This window comes from Muntiacus reevesi, chromosome 7, assembly GCF_963930625.1.
Source record: "Muntiacus reevesi chromosome 7, mMunRee1.1, whole genome shotgun sequence".
Lineage (NCBI taxonomy): Eukaryota > Metazoa > Chordata > Mammalia > Artiodactyla > Cervidae > Muntiacus > Muntiacus reevesi.
The window spans coordinates 85,720,622-85,731,826 of NC_089255.1; positions in this window are offsets into that span (position 1 = coordinate 85,720,622).

The following is an 11,205-nucleotide window of genomic DNA, read 5'->3' on the forward strand; positions in this document are numbered from 1 at the left end:
TTTCTTTGTGTTAATTTCCTTTATTTCTTTCTGTTTTCAATTTCACTGATTTCTTCAATCTTTATTACTGATGTCTTCAATCTTTATTGTTTCTTTTCTTTTGCTTGCTCTCTGTTTATTTTGTTCTTCTAATTTCTTAGAGTAGAAACTTTAGTTGATTGACATGAAACCTGGATTGTTTTCTAATATAATCACTTAATGCTATAAATTTCTCTAGAACTATGGCCTTAAGCTATATCTCACAAATTTTGCTGCGTTGTGTTTTCATTTTTGTTTAGTTAAAAATATTTTCTAATTTCCCTTGAGATTCTTCTTTGGCCTATGGATTATTTAGAAGTTTATTGTTTAATTTCCAAGTATTTGGAGATTTTCCTTTTATTTTTCTGTTCCTAATCAATTTAATTCTTTATGGTCAGAGAACATCATTTAAATAGTTTCAGTTCTTTTAGATTTGCTGGCTTATTTCATCACCCATGATTTGGTCCATCTTTGTGAATGTTCCAAGAAAGTATATTCTGCTGTTCTTGAGTGAAGTGCTGTATTGAGAAGGGTGAATATTCTTCTATTGTGGGGTGAAGTGCTGTGTAAATGTCAATTATTGTAGATCTAGTTTGATGATGTTGTTTAGTTCTTCTATATTCTTGTTGGCTTTCTGTTTACTGGTTTTAGTTATTAAGAGTGCTGAAGTCGCCAGCTATAATTGTAGAGTTGCCTACTTCTCCTTTCAGTTCATTTTTAGTTTCGTGTGTTTTGAAGCTCTCTTGTTAGATACACACTTAGAATTGCTATTTCTTCTGGTGGATGACTCTCAGTAATTTTCTCATCTCTGAAATATTTTTTTGTTTAATATTGATATAATACTATGACCTTTTTATAGTGTTTGCATTGTATGCCTTTCTTCTTCTTTCTATTTTTAATAAGTTTCCTGTTGATAGCACATAGTTGTGTTATGGGTTTAAAAATGTATTCTGGCAATATTTGTCTTTTAATTGGTATGTTTGGATCATTTTTACTTAATGTGATTATTGGTAAATTTGATTTAGGTCTACCATTTTATTATTTGTTTTCTAGATTGTACTGCCTTTTTGTTCCTCTGATTCTTTTTCTATTTTATTTTATTTTGGGCTTTTATTTTGTATTTAGTTTACAGCAGTTTGATTATGATGCATTTGGGCATGGATTTCTCTGGGTCTACCATTTTTTGGATTTACTGAGCTTCTTGAATTTGTATGTTTATTTCTTTTTTCTATTAGACAATTTAAATAATTTTTAGTGTTTCATCTACATTTCTTTATTTTTGAGTCTATCTCTTTGTACTTTATTTTTAATGGTTGCTTTAGGGGTTACAATATACAGTTGTACCTTTTCACAAACTACTTAGAGTCAATATTTTCCCACTTCAGGTGGAATGGAGGAATCTTGCCACATCAGTCCCTCTATTCTCATGATTTCAGGCTGTGATTCTCTTACATAATGTATCTGCATACACTAAAAGCTTCACCAGGTGGTGTTATAATTCTGCTTTTAGTCATCAAATATATTTTAAAGAACTTAAGAGATGAAGAATAGCTTATTATACCTAACCAGATATTTACCCTTTTTGAGGCTCTTCCTTCATTCTGATGTTCCAAATTTTTCTTCTGGTATTACTTTCCTCTGTCTGAGAAATACCCTTTAACAATTCTAGGGCGTATCAGTTGGCATCTTAGTTTCTCTTCATCTGAGGAGGTCTTTATCTTAAATTCTGAAGGATAATTTTTGATGAGTGAAATCCCAGTTGATAGTGCTTTATTTTCAGCACCTTGAAAATGGTATGCTGCTTCCTTCTGGTTTCCATGGTTTCTCCAGACAGATCCACAGTCATTGAATCACTCTTCTCCTATAGCTACTGTGTTGTTTTTCTCTGATTGCCTTCAAGACTTTTATTTTGTATTACAGCAATTTGACTCTGATGCACTTGGGCATAGATTTCTTTGGGTTTATCCTTTTTGAATTTGCTGAGCTTCTTGACTTTGTATGTTTATTTCTTTTTTCCAGGTTGAGGGGTTTTCAACCATTATTTCTTCAAAAAATTTTCAGCAACATACTATTTTTTCTCTCTGGGATTCTATTAACACAAAAGGCTCTGTTCATTTTTTTTTTCATTTTATTTATCTTTGTTCTTCATTTTGAATAAATTTATTCATCTGCCAGTTGGTTTCCTAATACATAGGAAAGCATTATCTATTCTGCCATTGAACTAATCGAGGCGTCGATTTAAAGGCCTCCGTTTAAAGGAAAAACACTGTTTCTTGGACTTCTCGAGTTGATTTAAGTTACTTTTATCGTTTTGTTATATAAATATGTGTTGAAGACAACTAGGTCTCAGATTCTTATGCTTACAATGTTTAAAGAACTATAAAACAAAATGAAATTTATAAATTAGATGCAAACAAAAGTACAACTCAAAACAATGTAAACCAACATCATTTATTTAATGTGACAGATGATGATGTTTGTTGAAACTAAATAGCTGTTCATACTGTGAATTGTGGTGGATGATTGTGGTGCAGATTCTTAAGATACATCATTGCTCCCTCGTGCTGAGTCATGGCTCGGTTCTCTCACTAATTTCTCTATTTAACCACTGCACCACTCTGAAGCTTCCCTTTGTACAGTGTGATGTGACATTATTTGGCCCATCTTCAACTCCAAGCAGCATTTACATATTAAGTGTCTCTGTCTCTGTTGGTCTGTATCTCTCTTTCTTGTTACCAGCCCAAGAGGTCACTGGTGCCAACATTTGTGCAAATGGCATCAAAAAGTTTGATACTGAACTTTCCCAGCAGGATTTAGTTATGAGGTAATCAACCAGGTGATCTGGAATATATTAATATTATAATTTTATTCTTACTACCCAACTGAGAACTTATACATTAAAAAATGTAGTTTTAGAAAATTCTTTAGACCCAGAAAATGTATTTGTGGATCCTCATTGAGAAGCATTGGAATATTATTTAATCAAATCATTATAGTGGTAAAAAACCTGCCTGCCAATGCAGAAGACTTAAGAGGTGTGGGTTTGACCCCTGGGTCAGGAAGATCCCCTGGAAAAGGGCATGGCAACCCACTCTAGTATTCTTGCCTGGAGAAGCCCCATGGATAGAGGAGCCTGGTGGGCTACAGTCCACAGGGTTGTAGAGTCAGACACAGCTGCATCAACTTAACATGCACGCACTACTTCACATTGAGGAAAATGAGGCTTAGTGAGACAGCTTGAGTAACTTGGCCAAGGTCTCATAGCAGATAAAGGGTAGGTTCTGGATATGCTGGGAGCAGTTAAGTCTGTCTGTCTCATAGCTGTGACTCAGTCAAGCCTACTGTTTTTCCATAAAAGCTCATGCCTTGATCCGTTTTTTTCGAAGTGGGCAGAGGCTACCATCTGTGAGGCAGAGGAACCATCCAGATTGCCTCACACAGCCTCCCTTCACTCCTTTGATCTAAGTCCCTATGTTCCCCTAACTGGAAGAAAGACTTGTTTTACTATGCCCTCAAGACAAGGAAGACTACAAGGAACCTAGAAACATATTCATTTTATTCCTTTGAATTCTTTTTATGTCCTGTTACTGCACAGAAATGCATTTTCCTATAGGTGTCATCAGGCTCATGTTGATGTCCCCTCTGAGAAGCCTCTCTGTCTCTCAGACATGGTTAATCATTCCCTTTTCTCTTCAACATATAACTCTCTGCTCACAGGCCAAATGTAGCACTTTATACATTGGATCATCTTGATTTTCTTCCCCTAAACTGTGAGCACCTTGGGGACAAGGAACTCATCTTCTTCATCTTTGCAGTACTGGAAGAGCCCCAACACAGTTCAATACTGTGTTTGCAGAGTTCAATTATGTCATGAGATGTTAACCGGTCATATGTTAAAATAAAACTCATCTATGGATTTTCTCCCTGATCACTTTCCTCCCTTCATCTCTTCTCCATCACAGAAAGGGATATCGCATCCCCCTTACTGTAAACTAGGGCTCCCTTTACTAGGAAGGTAAAGAATCTGCCTGCCGAAGCAGGAAATGTAAGAGATGTGGGTTTGATCTCTGGGTCAGGAAAATCTCCTGGAGGAGGGCATGGCAATCCACTCCAGTATTCTTCACTGGAGAATGCCATGGACAGAGGAGCCTGGCAGGTTATGGTCTATAAGGTCGCAAAGAGTCAGACATGGCTGAAGCGACTTAGCACGCACTGTAAACTACCTTTATCTCATGCCGAACAACAGCAATTGCCTCTGGTGGGTTTCCCCACATCCACTCCCATCCGTGGGGATCTCTGACTACCAAGCTTCCCTCTGTCATTTGTCCTTCTCTATGTTTATCTGCTTCTTCTCTTCTTTCTTCAGCTTGCCTTCCCTTTCTCCTTTTCAGACTATGCATTAGATATCTGTTGCATGTAACCAATTACCCCAAATTTTAATGCCTTAAAACATCATTTATTATATCAACAGTTTTCAGGTTAGGCATCCTGGTGGAGCTTAGCTGGGTCTTCCTCTTCTCGTAGGCTGTAATCAAAGATGCTAGCCAGAGTTGCGGTCACCTCAAGGCTCAACTAGGGAAGGATCTAAACGCAGCACATGGCTGTTGGTAGGATTCAGTTCCTAGACAGTTGTTGGACGTCAGCTCCTTGCTAGCTGGTGGCAGGAAGCAGTCCTTGACTCCTGGCCATGTGTGCTGCGTAGGGCAGCTCATAATATGTGGCGCTTATTATCAGAGCAAGCAAGTGTGAAGAGCCAGCGAGAAAGGGAGCAATACAGAAATCATAGTTTTTTATAACTTAATCTCAAGAAGTGACATCACTTTTCCCATAGTCTGTCTATAAGAAGCAAGTCATTAGGTCCACCCACAATCAAGGGGAGGGGGTTATATATGGACATGAATGTCAGGAGGTGTAGGCCACCGGGGGACTCTTTCAGCTGACCACAGAGCAGATCACAAGCTGTGAAACATGGCTGTCCTCCATCCTCACCTTTATACATACACCCACAGCATCATGGAGAGACGCAGTTCTTTCTCAAGGTCCTAGCTCTAGACTTCTTAAGGAGAGGTCTCTGATTGGCTAGCTTAAGTCATGTGCTCACTCTTGGTTCAATCGACTGTGGCCAGGGTAGCTGAGTTACACTGAATAAATTGGCTGCTGGGAGTCCACTAGGTCATGTGGACTGAGGGCGGGGGACAAAAGAGGAGCTCAGTGGTTCACCTGTGGACTACCAGCAAGAATCCACTATAGACGTCTAGCCCCGTAGGCTCTATAATCATCCTTCTTGCTTTCCCCAACTTCCTAGCTTAAACAGCATCTAAACAGGAGAGGACATTGGTGTGCATTGGACTTTTTGGGGATGCAGAGTTACAGATGCCCCAAGTGGTTTCCAGACAAGGGTGCTTCTGCTTGGGGCCACTCAGGCCAATAGAGTGAGACTGAGTTTCGTTTAGAAGCAAACGTAAACTTGATTCCTCCTTGGTGGTCCAGTAGTTCAGACTCTGGGCTTCCGTTGCAAGGGATGCTATGTGGCATGGCCAAAAAAGTAAAATAAAATAAAATAAAAGTAGAGCACTTGCTCTCCCCTCTCCCTCGGGGCCAGGCCACCAGTGGTGCTGCTTTATGGGGAGCCCGCAGCAGGGAGGGAGGTGGAGTTCTCCCGAGCAGCTGGGCCCGCTCGCGGCTCCCGGCGGTCCCAGGTGCAGTGCCGGCCCGGCGCCTCCATCTTGAATCACAGAGCTGTGAGCAGCGCTCCTGCACGCGGCCTGCCGAGCTGAGGTGTCTGCTTGGCCCTGGGACCTCTGGTTTGAAAAGTGGGGTTGGAGGCCCCTGCACACGGCACCCTATGAGCACATGGAACTAGACTAAGCACCAAAGGTTGAGGTGAAATTCATATAACGTGTGCGTGCGCGCTCAGTCATGTCTGACTCTTCGCGACCCTATGGGCTGTAGCGCACCAGGCTCCTCCGTCCATGGGATTTCCCAGGCAAGAATACTGGAATGGGATGCCATTTCCTACTCCTGGGGATCTTCCTGACCCAGGATCTCTGGCATCTCCTACACTGGCAGGTGGATTCTTTACCACTGTGCCACCTGGGAAGGCTTCATATATCATATAATTAAGCATTTTTATTTTAAAAAGTAGTTAATTCACTTTTATTGTGGGCTGTGCTGGGTCTTTATTGCTGCACTCAGGCTTTCTGTGGTTGGAGTGGGCAGGGGCTACTCTCTAGTTGTGGTGCATGAGCTTCTTGTGACAGTGGGATAGGAGTGTGGTATGTGTATCCACAGGACTGAAAACACAGGTTGCTGGTGTATTCTAACAGATGGAGTGGGGTGGCCTTGAAGAGCTGGATTTTGAAGTCAGGTGACCTGAATTTGAATCCTGATTTCATTGCTTAATAGCTGTTTGAATTAGGGCAGAATATTTTATTTTAATTAATTAATTTTTTTAGGGCAGAATATTTTAGCATCATGGTGCCTTGGTTTTGTCATCTATTAAATAGGAGGCATAATACTTTTAAGATTGTTATGAGGATTACATGAGTTAATACAGTGTATGTATAGCATTTGAACAGTGCCTGGCACAGATCAGCGCTGTTGTTAATGCAAGCTCTCAGTAAGGCTCAGCTTTTATTGTTCCTCTGGACTGATCACAAAATTCACTCATTAGGGGCAAGAGCCATAACGGCTACTACAGAAGGCCCTGGGTGATTTATATGTCGTATCATTTACCACTTTTGGTGAGGGAGGCTAAAAAGAGAGACTTGACAGATGAGTAATCAGGCTTGGAGAAGTTTCTCCCAAGCATGCATGCATGCTCAGTTGCTCAGTTGTGTCCAATTCTCTGTGACCTATGGACTATAGCCTGCCAGGCTCCTCTGTCCATGGGATTTCCAGGCAAGCACACTGGAGTGGGTTGCTATCTCCTTCTCCAGGGGATCTTCCAGACCCAGGGATCAAACTTGTGTCTCCAGTGTCTTCTGCATTGGCAGACAGATTCTTTACCACAGTGCCATGTGTAAATCCCTTCTCCCAAACCACATAGCTCATAAGGGATGGGGTCAGCATTTAGACCTGGGTTTGCCTGATTCCAGAGCTTCCCTGGTGGTTCAGCGGGAAAGAATCCGCCTGCAATGTGGAAAATCTGGGTTTGATGCCTGGGTTGGGAAGATCCCCTGGAGAAGGGAAAGGCAACCCACTCCAGTATTCTGACCTGGAGAATTCCATGGACCGTGGAGCCTGGTGGGCTACAGTCCATGGGGTCACAAAGAGTCGGACACGACTGAGCGACTTTCACTTTCACTTTGCTGATTCCAAAGACCTTCTGTTAACCACTTATCTATATTGCCTCTCTTAGCTGGGGATTCTGGAACATGCATGGGACTGGGGATTGTATGATGGAGGTCACTAGGTATTTCAACACAAATTTTGGGACCTTCGGGCATCTTTCCTTTTATCTTACAATTTGAGCAAAAATCTTCCAGTTTGAAGAGCCCCACTAACATGGTCCCTGCTCTCTGTGTACCAGATTAACTTCATGTTTGTCCCGTAAACCCAAATGCAGGGCAGTGTCTTTCCTGGGACAAAATCTAGCTGGGCACAGGGGCCATGTTTTGATTCTGGGGAAGGAGGTAGGGCATGCCAAGTAGATTCAAACACTGCTTTGTTTTGTTGCTCAGTTGCTTAGTTGTTTCCGACTCTGTGACCCCATGGACTGCAGCACGCCAGGCCTCCCTGTCCATCACCAACTCCCAGAGTTTACTCAAACCCATGTCCACTGAGTCGGTGATGCCATCCAACTATCTCAACCTCTATCGTCCCCTTCTCTTCCTACCTTCAATCTTTCCCAGCATCAGGGTCTTTTCAAATGAGTCAGTTCTTTGTATCAGGCAGCCAAAGTTTTGGAGCTTCAGCTTCAACATCAGTCCTTCCAATGAACACTCAGGACTGATTTCCTTTAGGATGGACTGGTTGGATCTCCTTGCAGTCCAAGGGACTCTCAAGTGTCTTTTTCCAACACCACGGTTCAAAAGCGTCAATTATTCGGAGCTCAGCCTTCTTTATGGTCCAACTCTCACATCTTTATGTGACTCCTGGAAAAACCAAAAGCATATATCTTTGACTATACGGACCTTTGTCAGCAAAGTAATGTCTCTGCTTTTAAATATGCTGTCTAGGTTTGTCATAGCTTTAGGTCCTAATTATACTGTAAGTGCAAAACTGATCCTCAGCCTGCGGTCATGGAGTTGACCCAAGAAGGAGTGGCTTTAGAAGGGATGCCAGAGGTGGTGGCCTCACTGAAGGTGCACAGCTCTCCTGTGAGGGCTGTGGGAACATCGTCTGGGGTAGGGATACCAGTACCTTTCGGGACCCAGGGCTTTTCTAGCAGTTAGAGTTCTGGGTCAGGGTCTGTGGGCTCCCAGGGGTTAACTCTGCAGCTTTGTGCTGCAGAAGTTGGCATTCATTTGTGGCTGCTGTTTCTGTCTTCATCATGATGGAGAGGTAATTTTTGCTGAGAGCGTTAGAGTGCCTGAGCCAGTAATGGCCTGGAGAGAGTGGCCATAATCATGTTTCCTGCTTCTATCAGGACCTTAGATCCTGCAAGACCCCAAAGCACCCTGCTAGAGGCCTTCCCAAATGGGAGCTATCAGGAGGGGCCCAGAAAAAAACATGGCTATGTCCATCCTCCTTGTGGTCTACAGCGTATGGGCTGAGAAGGCAAAAGTCTTCAGAAGTCTGGAGATTGAATTCTGCCCATTTTGTTGTTGTTGATTTTAGAATTAGAGGAGGCAGATAAGTAGGGGATCTATGAAGGAGGTTTACATCTGCCTAGAGACTTTTCTGCTTTGATGGGACATAAGCTGGGTAGGCAGTAGGTTCTTTGAGATGCTTGATGTGGGCAGTGAGGGATAAAATGCTCCCGGGCTCTCTGGGGACACATATCATCTTGGGAATCTCTCTGCAATTAGAAGCGAGAGAATAAATCATCCTTCCCTTCCCCTACCCACCCATCCCTGCCTCCCTTCTTTGCTGCTTCCCTTCCTTTCTCATTTTTCCTTCAATAATTTATTGAGTGCCTACTGTGTGCTAAGTTGGGTAATACACTTGTGGAGAAGACAGCAGGGAGTTCTCCGTCTAGCTGTGGAGGCAACCGACAATTACAACCTAGAGTGATGATGACGTCTGTGCAAGGAGCCGGGGAGCAGAGGAGAGAGCAACAGACTGCTTAGGAAGGGAGGTGGGGGACAAGGGGAGGGGGTCCACGAGGACCAGGAAGGGTTCAGAAGGGAGCCTGGCATTCGAGAGGAACACTGGAGGAGCTTGCCAGGTAGTAAAGTGGGGAAGGTCCCCCCCGCCCCGAGAGAGCAAACAATATAAGAAAAGGTTTGGGGGGATTAAAGAGAACTGGAAAGGTGTTCAGGAAAATGGGAGTCTGTAGTGTTCCGTTAAGCTTTGCAACTCAAAAGAAATGCTGCTCTCTTGTAGACCATTACTAGCGATACACTCAGGTTGGTTGCGGACATTTTGGCTATTTGTGACTTTAAGGAAACCAAGATCAGTATTAGTTAAGATCTTGATAAAATATGTTAATAAGCTGTGAGTGTATTTTATTAGATAACCAAGGGTTTTGGTGTATCTGGAACAGACTATGTCATGAGGGTGAGAGAAAGAAGAAAGAAATGAAGATATGTAAGGCCAACTTAATGCTTAACTTGCTACACATTTTAAGGTTTTTTCTTTTTTTACTTTTTATAATGGAAAAGTCTCACACATAAAAGTAGGGATGAGTATAAAGGAAGCCTTTCATACCTATAACCCAGTTTTAATAACCAATGACTTTTTCTATTGATTACTTCCAGTTTCTTTTTTAATTGCTGGAATATCTGAAGCAGATCCAGTACCCATACATACTTCAGTATTATTTCCTTGTTGTTGTTGTTCGGTCACATTGCAAACATCTTTGTGACCCCATGAACTGCAGCACATCAGGCCCCTCTGTCCTCCACTATCTCCTATATTTGGCTCAAATTCTTGTCCACTGAGTCGGTGATATTATCTAACTCTCTCATGCTCAGCTGGCCCCTTCTCCTTTTGCCTTCAAAATAATTTTAGAAGAATATATAACCACAAAAGCACAGCAGACAGCTTCTTTCTTTAAAGAAATAAAACTAAAATATAATTTGTACACTCAACAAAATAAAAAATTGTTAATATAATTTAAAATCCTGTCCCTTTTCAGCTTTCCCTTATTTTTCTCAAAAAATGTTTTTTTCAGTTGGTTTGTTTGAGTTAGGATCCAAACAGAGTCCGCATGCAGCATATAGATGACTTGTCTCTTAAGCCTCTCTTACTCTGTATTTGTTCTCCACCCATCCACCTCTTGGCTTAAAAAGTCTTTTTGTAATTAAACACACGGTTAGGGAACTGAGTTTTTTTCCTGCGGTACCCCTAAAGTTTGGATTTGGCTGATTGTCTCAAACCTTTGTGGTGCCCTTTAGCAAGCTCCTCAAAACCCCAACTTTGACCGTAAACTGGTAGCTGGGCCTAGAGGCTTGACCAGATTCAGGTTCGCTTTCTTTCGGCAAGAAGGCTTCATGGGTAGTGGTGTGTGTTTCCCAGTGAATCATTAGTTAGTGAGCTTAACTTTGGTTACTGGGTAATCCATTTGTTACAGAATTTGTATCAGGGTTTTAAAGCAGTAGTGGTAAAACCAGATTTGTTTGACAAAGATCCCCCTGGTGACTATATGAAGAATGACCTAATGAAGTGATCTTAAAGGTAGCGAGGCCAGTTGAAAGCAATTGCAGAGGTCTAGGTAAAGATGCAGATTTTTGACCAAGAGAGTGGACAGGATGGTCCACATTTGGGAAGTAATGAAATATGAAGTGGGAGTCTACTGAATGTGGAGGCTAAGGAGGAGAACACAGTCAATCAGTTACCCTCTTGTCTTCCTATATATACGTCATACCTTGGGAAATCTCCATTTCCATGGCTTTAATATCCCTATATGCCATTGCATCTCTGGCCTTAAACCTTTATCCTGAACTTCACATTCTTATATCCAACTGGCTGCTGAACATTTCCACTGGGATCCAAGCTGCTTTGTCCTCAGCACGTGCTTGTTCCCACATTTTCCCCATCCTTATAATGGCGCTCCTACTCGTTCAGACAAACTTTCTGGGA